The 9964-nt window shown below is 41.7% G+C and overlaps 1 long non-coding RNA gene across 1 annotated transcript; it reads left to right on the top strand.

Annotated features, from left to right (window-relative positions):
- The first annotated feature begins 1394 nt into the window (after window positions 1–1394).
- LOC121672718 lies at window positions 1395–5750 on the top strand. The gene is made up of 3 exons (XR_006018958.1): window positions 1395–1667; window positions 3675–3776; window positions 3861–5750. It is a non-coding gene; the product is annotated as an uncharacterized LOC121672718 (long non-coding RNA).
- The last annotated feature ends 4214 nt before the right edge of the window (window positions 5751–9964 follow it).

Below are 9964 nucleotides of genomic sequence, written 5' to 3'. Positions count from 1 at the left end.
AATAAACAGATAAAAGAGATCAAAAGGATTTTACAGAAAATATTTTTGCAGGAAAAGAAAGACTACTTCAACTCAATTCAAATTTAGTTGTTTGAATTTTATTTTAAACTATTGATTGATTATTCAAATTCTTCTAGGGCTGCAAAAAGTGCATTTTATTCTGTGCACATACATTGGAACAGAAACCTTATTAAAAAGCTAGTGGAGGTTTCCAATCAGAGGGGCCATTTGATAGACTAAGCTATCTTTAGGAAAAAACAGGTTTGCTGTGTTAAGATTAAAAGTCCTAAATTAGTGTCTGAGGTATTGTGCAGGAGTTCTGCCTGAACTGAGACTTCCCTAAGATTCACATAGGTTTAAGAAAGAAAAACACTGAGAAACAGATAGGGCAAGTAAATTAGGACAATATCTGACTGTCTGCTCCCATGTGTGGGTGTAGCTGCTGGTGTCTATATTGCAGCTACGCACACGAAAGCAACAGGAGATTGGAGCCTGGCTTTTCCCAACACCAAACCCAAGCCTGGATTCCTCTTGCACCACAGTTAGGTGCTCCTGTCTTTCTACCTTTTTCTTCTTCAGATGATGTTGTACAACTTGACTGTACAGCTTCAGTTTTTCCATGTAACACAGCACACAGCTGAACCCCCCCCTCCACTGCCTCATGGGCCTCAGTTGTTTTCCCACTCGGGCTGCACTGAATATCCTGACACCAGGTGTATTGTATTTTTTTTTCCTGGCCTCTCAGTTTACTGAAAAGCATGAAGAAATGCAATGAAATTCCTCTCCACAGAGAAATTCTTCCTCTTTATAAAACAAACTGAAAGGAAGAAGCTTTGTGAAACTCTGAAGCTCTGGGAACTATTCATGCAGCTACAGCTGTCCTAGGGCTGGTGTGAAATATCTGTGAGTGACATGACAGGTAAGAGCAACCAGGATAGAGGAGAATTACCCTGGCCCATTTTCCTCTGATTGCTGAAACTCAGTTGCTCTCTAGGAGGAAACCACAGAAATGGGCACGTTTTACAGTGTTGTGTATTAGAAACCTGCATAAATGGGCACGTTGTGTAAGCTTTGCTCTGAGAGCCATTATTGTCACTGCCAATATGTCTTAGAAGCCGGGACAACCCTGGAATGATGGCAGATGATGATTCAAGGCATGACAGCGAGGGGCTCAGGAGGGAGCCTGCTTCTGAGAGCTGATGGCAGGAATAACTTCCAAAACACGCGGCAGGCTGCAATAACAGCGTGTCCCAAGGGCACACGGTGCAGGGAAAGAAAGGGAGAATGGCTGCGAGCTTCCTGCCTGGAGCAAGCCCCGGCACAGTGGCTCTGGCAGCGATGCCTATTGCTCAGTAACTCTTGGTCGCTGATGGATTTCAGCGGTCCCCCTGGGAACTGCCAAGAGGTTTTCCAGCAGAGGCTGGCACCGGGATCTTTCGGCGGCAGTGCAGTGTGGCTGGCATTTAGAAGCACAAATGGTCCAAGAAGATTCCTTGCTGTTCACTCCCCATGACATGGCGCAAGCCCCGAGGTTCTTTTCCAGACAGGATGGAGCATTTCCAAGCTATTTAAATCTAGTGGAAAACCTCTCTGCCCTGATTCTCCTGCTCAAATGCCTCTCTGAGGGTATGCAGGCAGCAAACCACAACCGGAGGGGAGCACTGGGGGTGAGGAGAGAAAAATGAAATGTTTTGCAGGCTGTGGTGCAGGGAGGCTCTGCCAAAACTGCCTTAGCTTGGGTACCTGTCCCCGCCCAGGACGGGGCACCTCCTGCAGGACCCGGCTCCAAACTGGGCTCTGGGAGGAGCCGGGAGATGCGGGTGGCAGCCGGGGGGAATTTCCAAGCTCAGGCTGTGTGGTCTCGATGCCTGCCAAGGCAGGTGAGTGCGGAGGTGCTGAAGTACAGCGTGCCCATCAATCCACATCGGTCACACGATCCCCGAGTGCCTCGTTCAGCGGAGCATCCTGTCCCCAGAGGGTGCATCCTGTGATACCTGAGCAGCAGAGAAAGAACAGCCTGCCCCAGTTGCAGCCAATTCAAAAGAAAAGTGAGATACCAGCTGCCAACTGGAACATAACTCTTTTGTATGCATCTTTATATATGTCTCATCTCTTACCCTTCATGCAAGAAGCTTTAAAAATATTTATGGATAATACGTGCCGATCCTTCCAACACAGCTATGTTACTGCTGAGGCCTTGCTATGGCCACATATCTTTGGTATCAGCAGCATTTTGCTTTATTATTATCTCTGAGCAACTATGTCTTCTTATCCATTTTCCCTCCTGTGTTTTTGTTTCTTTTTCTAATTATTTCCTGGTTTTATACTGGAGGTGAAAAGCTGAATGTCTGTTCAATCTCCAGTACCAGAATAAAATACCTATCAATGCAAACAAAGGAGAAGTGAGTTCCAGGGGTTTTTTCACCATCCTTGCAAAGAGCAAGACTACAGTAATTTTTAGAAATTTTCTGCTGGATTTTGGAGAATTTTTTTAGTATTTGAACCAACCAACACAAAAGCCATTCTTATGCAATACTTAAGGAGGTATTTCACTCAAGTTCTGAACACTGTTGGAATGTTTTCAAAGGAAAAAATGAAGGAAAGTCTACTATTAACAGGCAGTTAGAGAAATTTTCAGATTACTTTCAGTTTCTTACTTATCTTGGCACGCCATTAAAATAATTGCACTTGCTGTAGTACCAGAGAGATTGATTAGACTGAAAACTTTATTGTTAGCCTCTTTAACATTATATTTACCCCTTTTGGCAGCTTTTGATTCAGAGTGAGGCACTAAGAATAAAAAATGGAAAGTAATGTCTCTGAAGAAGCTTCCATTTTAGTAGCTTTAGTTTAATCACTATAAAGGGGAGCTCTGGTTTAGTCTCGTTTTCTTGGGATTAAAGACTTTTAATTATTGCTTGCAATCAAGCTTTCTAGCCTTGCGTGAAGCAACACATTAAAGCTGGGATTTTAAAAGAGCCTAAGGAAAACATTTATCATTAAAATTCAATGGCACTGGCAGCTTAGCTCCCTGCCTCCTTTGAACATCTCGGGGTTTCCTTTTAATAAAGTAACATCTGTGAAATTTAGAAAATAATATTAATTTTCACCCCCTCTGGATTGTTAATGGCTCTATTGACCCAATGCAAGCCCATCCTCCACTCCTGCAAGCCCTTCCTGCACATTTCCTGGGAGCAGTTTTTAATCCCAGCATTGTTTTTTATAGGAATACGATATTTCTTCAAAGTAGGGAACTTTCAGGGCCAGAGTGAGTGTATTCTCTAAGCATTCTCTAAGCATTCTCTATTCCTGAGGCAGAGAGATGAGCACCAGCTCTGGTCATGGACCAGCTGAGGGAGTGGCTGCAGAGCATCCCTGAAATGTCTGATCCAGAATGAGGCCAAGGTGGAGTCTGTGCATGTGTGTCTGAGAGTGAGTGAGTCTGGAGGGCCTGACCTGTGTTTGTGCTAAAGTCTTAACTGATAATGATAATTTTACAGTCTAGGAAATCACCCTGGTACTCTGGCAGAGGCTCCCAAAAGCAAACCAGCACTGTCTGCTGCTGACCTGAGACCAGTCCCTAAGTCTGTGCCCTGCCAGCCCCACCAAATACCCTTAGACAAAGCTCCTGCACTAAAAGTGGCATTTATCTTTAATTCTTTCTCCTTCCCGAGTTTCCACTGTATTCCCATTACGGACAGAAAATTGGCAACTGCTCAGATTAAACACCAGAGTGAATTTGCTTGGCTCCAAGGAAGACATTTCTGTGTCGAAAGGTAAATTATGTTGCTGTTTTTCCACCTGTTAATGTGCAGATTATATAATAGAGATACTTTTCAATTTATTTTTTTCTTCTTCAGATTGCAATGACGTTGAAGATTTGACCTTCACAGCTTCTTCTTTGCTTCATAGAATAATGCCAATGCTTTTGTCAAAAAGGTCAAAAAGTAGTATTTGAAACCATAAGGATTTTGCTTGCTGCTTACAGAGATTATTTTAGTGGTAAATCTTACAGAAACTTTAGTCCAAAGCCATTTTTTAGGTTTAAATCTTTGGCAATACAAGAGCTCAATCCTACAATTTAGATGGTTGTGGGTAATGCTGTTGGAAATGCAGATGTGTGGGTCCCAATTTGCGTGTGTTTTGGGATGTCTTGATTTCAGGGTAGCCAGGCTGTAACATCTTTTGAACTCCCAGCTTCCTGGGATGGTGTAGTCAGGACATTCGAAGAGCAGTCCCAAGACATAATGAAAGGGCGAGTACAAGTGGTGAGAGCCCCAAATGAATGGCCTTAACTTGGAAGTTGAACAGAGGCTGAGCTCTAACCAGTGGTGATTTCCTGCAAAGGACTCCAGCTACACACACATCAGCAGCAGAGATGGCACACAGGAGCCCACTGAAGCAGCTGGGCTTTGTATTTTCTGATTGCTATTGAATATGCAATGGGAATTTCTCGTTACTTTTTAATCTTTCCTTAAACAAAGTCATAGTTCTTCCACAGTCACCTCGGAGACAGGGAGAGAAATATTTTCCTAACAATTACTGCAGTCAGCTTAGCTGGGCATTTGAAAGTACCAGACATTTTAAAACATACAATAACAGTAATCTTTAAAAATACTTTATTTTAAAAATATTATTTGGGAAAAAAAGTCCTTGCTCCCTTTATTCAGCAGGAAATGCCACACAATTATCTTTATTTTCTTACTGTTTGTGGGATGAATTGAAAATCAGTATTTTAGATAAATTTACCTAGCAGCAATTAACATTTAATTTCCTTTAAAAATATAGAAACAAGATTAAAATGCCCATTGGGGGTGATTTATCCTTGATTAAAGTTTAGAAGTGACTGAGAAAAGTTGATGTTCAGTGCATTAATCAAGAAATAAGAGAATGAAAACTTATGTTTGATATTCCAGAAGCAAACTTGGAAGTGGCTCGGAAACTGGCTAAGTTTATTTTTATTATCAGGGAAATAAGTGTCTTGCAGGCACACGCAGGTGACCACAGCCCACTGAAGAAGAAGAGCAGGTTTTCATTGAACCCAGTGATTTGGCAGGCTATGAAAGATGGGCTAATATTTGCACAGTCAGTATTTTCTATTTCCTTAGATGCTAAAGGAAAGAAGGAATTCAAATGTGATAACTTGTGACAACTTACAATGATCTGTATTAATTTATTATTTATTACTATGATTATCTCACTGGGGAGTGAGTGGATCTATGATTTAGACCTGCCCATCTCTGCAGAAACCCAGGGGTGTGCAACTGCTCTGCTTTTCCTTCGTAAGGACCTTGTCCAGCTCCATGCATGAAGGGCTGGGACCTCAGTGTACACAGCAATTATGGAGTGGACACGTAAAAATGGAGACAGAATCATGACATTTTTATGGCATTTTGACTCTTTGCAGAATGTCTGAATAATTTGGAATCTGGTCCATAAAAAATAATATTCCAGATTGTTCAAAATGCATATGCAGTTGAATAATCAGTTTATATGTCCAATTATTTGACTTGTGAGTAGATTGGGTAAAACTTGGCATATTTTTTCCACCATATGGTTGTACTAACTTTCTTGAAAGAAAAAATGACCTGAAATTCACATAAATAACTGTCCCACAGTTTTTCCTGTCTGCCTGATTTTGTCTATTTTCCCCACTAGCAACCAGAGATCCAATAAACTATTGAAGGCTAAAGGCTGATGTAAGTCCTTTTTTAGGGCTGTGATTTCAACAACAGTGTATGAAGAGCTTTTTTTTAAAGGAGGGAAGAAGAGCAAACAGCTAGAAAAACAAAAAATGTAAAGTGCTTATGCAAAAATCTGTCATGGACATCTGGACCACCCTTGTCCAGCTCAGGAAATGTAACACCAGTCATGCTTCTAAGTGAAGAGAATCAATTGCACTTTCTGTTTGTAGAGGATCAAAGGTCCCCTGTCAGCTCTTCTTTCAGGCTGGGCAGTAACTTGAGGTCTGGGTGCAGGTCTCCATCTCCCCTCAGTCCTGCAGCACAGCCAGGGCATCACAAGGTGGTTCCAGCCATGGTGGAGCTTTGGCTCCTCAGCATCCCTGAAATCAGGCAGCTGTGCTCTGTGATGCTGCAGTGGTGATGCAGAAAGAGGGAGAGTCTGGCCTGAAAGTCACAGAAATCACCTTTTTTTGTGAACACTTGACTCTTGAGCCCAACTGTATCACTGTTGCTGTAGCACGCATACAATTCACTGAGTTACCAAGGTTTAAATCTTGCTTCTGTAAATGCAGAGTATCTCTGCTTTATCCCTAAGATTTTGGGACACAGGGGTACAGAGCATAGATTTATAACCGACTTATTTTTGGAATACCTAAACTGTTGCTGACGTAATAGACTGTATTTGCTCCAAAGGACTCGTATAACCAAACAGACACAGTTTGATTTAAGATTAGATACTTTTGTAAAAACAAAGCTTTACAAAATGTAAGATGAGGGAAAATTTGCCATATTTATAGTTCAAATACCAAAGAAATCTCTCTCCCCAACACTAATGGGTCTAGACATCTGTTTTTCATGCTTAAAATACAAATGCTGTAACAGCAAACCAGTTCACAACTGCAGGAATTGAAGCTGTCTAGAAATGAGAATAAAAATGACTGGTCCTCCACAGCAAGCAAGAAGCAGGGGGAAAAAGCCTCTTGCAATTAGTGGTGGAAAATAAGATTAGGTATTCAAAATTATTGCAGCCATATGTAAGATGGACTCCCTCACCACTGTAACCACAGGCAAAGCACAGTTTGGAGCACTCTTCATAGATGATCCCTAAATAGCTGGGAGCAATTGGGACTTTTTGGGTCCAAGCTATCCCATACAACCACATCAGAAAATACCAGAAAATATTTTCTCCACGTGTTCTCCCTCACCCCTCAATCCTCATTCCCACAGCAGAAGGTTGTACATCCAGTTAAAAAGCAGTCCCAATCCATCATCAGCTATCCAAGGTTACATCCATCTTCTCTCAGGTCTGTTCTTTTTATAATGAATTCTGCTCTCTGCTGTCTCAATCCTCATGAGAGCCATTGATTCACAGTTTCAAATGTAACATGGACAACATGAAAAGAATCATCTATAAAAAAATACAGATGGCCAAATTCACTGGGTAACCTGGACAATGTTCCTTTAAGTCTAAAGCCTCTATTGTGCTGAATACCCAGCTGTTAACAATCTCTTCTAGAGGCTATTGAATGCAGGAAAGACATGTTTTTAGCAATTAGAAAAATAATAGTACACTTACACATGGCAATATTTAGCAGAGTTTGTTTGGTTAATAGGTCAGCAGTTTGGGACAGTTGGTGGTTGTTATGGGGCAGCAAGGAGAGTTTGTGCAATGAGACATCCTGGCAAAAACGCTGAACCCCCTGGTACTCATGGGGCACCCTCAGATGAACATGTGCTATATAATCCAAAGCACTCAAAAGACATCCCTCATTCCATAGCTTCCTTGTATATGTAAAAAAAAGCTTTGAAAACATTTTTTGATAGGTTTGTACAGCATCAGGGAACATGCACATATATAAACCAGAAAAAATTGCACATGGTGGAATAATATTTTGGGCATATAAGTATATTACACATGCAAGGCTTGAACCAAAGTTCATATTCTAAATACTTTTTATGTAGAGCAAGAATTTAATAAGTGATTAAGTGCTTTCCTCGTGCCTTGCAGGAATATGCCATGCAAGGGGCTGGTCTGAGGCGTGAGCAGGTGCATGTTAACACTGCTGCCGGAGCAGATGTGTGTCTGCTGCAGAGATTTATGGTGCCTTCCTCATGGCAGCATGAGTTTGGTTGGTGGCCTTTGTAATTTATCTCTGCTGATATCATTATGTGCCTAGAGAACATTTATCTTCCTCAAAGTAAAGAGTAAATGATTGTTTTAACGAGGAGAAAACAAGGCTTATTACAACAGCCCTGGACTAGGGACCACAGAAAGGCTTGGATTTTTAACACGCTCCAATCTGTTTTAACAGCTGCTTATGGTTACTACAGTCACTGAACAAAGATATGGTTATTTTACCTTTCCTCACTGATGGCCCAAGTTCCCTCTTATTTTCTCTGTCTTTGCAGAATGGCAGAGGCCATGCTTGGAGCTGCTAGAGTCAGACAGGTCTGTGCAGTTTTCTGCCTGCAGTGGTGCAACTGGCATGCTGAAATCTCACCCTGAAAATCGCATTACATAAAAGGATGTAAAAAAAGGGGCCATATCCAATCTAAATAATCCATCCATTGACCTTGATGGTGGTTTCCAGTATTTTTGGATTCATGGACCCCCACGGAGTCTCTGACAATAGACCTGCTTTTCCTGGTTATATATTTTGCAGAATCTTAAAATTAGTTCACAGTCACCACAAGGTCCATGGAAAACATACATAAAATCACACATCTAAGGTATTTATAAGACACTAGCACCTAAATTCCTACAATCCTAATGGGTGAGCACTAAAAAACCTTGAGGAGGTTTTATTACTTGCCCAACAATCAGACTAGATATACAATTATGCTTCCTTTTTGTTTCTAAGCCACATGCTGCCCTAAAAAAACAGTTTCAGTACAGACTATGTCTGTATCTATAGTAGATTCCCCTCTAGCCAAAGACAGAGCTGGTGGTGAATTTGCAATTCATCAGAATAAAAGCAATTTCTTTCCAGTTTTGTTATTCTTCTCCCTTCCTGGGTATGGGCAGAGACATAAAAGAACAGGACCTCCCACTAATCTGAAAAAAGTAGATGCTAGAGAGAAGTAAAATGAGATTTTCATACAGGATCAGGGCTTTGGAGGTGTCAAGTGTTGGAATATGACTGTCCCAGCCCTCATGCCACTAGAAGGGAAAATGGAAATTAATGCTGGACTGCTGGGGTTGTGAAGGAAGCAGCACAACCACAGAATCAGCACCAATTTTTTTGAACACAGGCCCAGTTTTTACTTTGGAACAAGAACTTGAACTCACATGAATTGTGTGAGGGCCTGGCCTTGGATAATCAGTGGGTGCTCAGTATCTGGCAGGATCAAGTCCATGGTGTACAAGAATCTTGGCCCAGATTTGAAACACCGCTTCTTCTGCTTTCCAACCCCATGGTGTAACCACCAGACCGCAAACGTCTTTCCCACTTTTTTGCTGTTAAGAAGGAAGCATCAGTTTTCAGGCTTGGAGAAATGTGGTGGACTGAGGGCAGGAAAGATCCGTCATTCATAAGAAAATGTGGGTTAGAATTTCAAGATCTATTTAAATTTTAAATTTCCTTAATGCTGATAGAGTCAGGGGGCAGAAGAAGGTTCCTTTCCCGTGGCTCTCACTGCAGCATGCAGCGAGATCTCTCCTCTAGCTGCCTTCTAACATGTCTGCAAACACTAATGACACATTTAATTCCTTCACACTTTGGAAAACAGTGGCACCTTGCACAAAACAGACATCTGGCTCATTTTTGATTCTTCCTTTTTCCCAAGGCCCCAAAAGGGACCTTGAATTAATGCGCATTCCTGATTAGCATGATGATATAAATCACAGCAAGCTTCTTTCATGTGGAGATGTGAAGCCAGGCTCCAGAGTGCCCTGCAGTGCACACACTTGCAGCAACATGTAGTGCAGTGACACCAAACAAAGCTGCTGCTGCTGTCATGTGCTACACAAACTGCTGCACTTATCTCCAAGGATGTGGGAACTTTATCTGTTTCAACCCTTTGCTCTCAGACATTTTGAAGTTAATTATGAAATGTGCCAAGGGGGAGGCAAGGAGAAACCTTGTTAACCTTTTCTTTCCGCGGTTTTCCCCCCTCATTGCATTTACATTGGCCTTGAAGAGCTGGGACATTTTGCAGATGGTTTAGGGTCTATAAATTCTTATTTAAATCATCGTGAGCCAAGTATAACAGGTAGCAGCCCAGACTTCTCTAGAAAGGACAAACTCCAGCTAAGCATGTAAATAATACTCCAGTGCTTT

The sequence above is a fragment of the Corvus kubaryi genome, unplaced genomic scaffold (genome assembly GCF_017639235.1).
Source record: "Corvus kubaryi isolate FWS band 111438036 unplaced genomic scaffold, C.kubaryi_AGA036_p1.0 64878, whole genome shotgun sequence".
In the NCBI taxonomy this organism is placed as follows: domain Eukaryota; kingdom Metazoa; phylum Chordata; class Aves; order Passeriformes; family Corvidae; genus Corvus; species Corvus kubaryi.
This window is presented reverse-complemented; position numbering and strand designations above follow the sequence as displayed.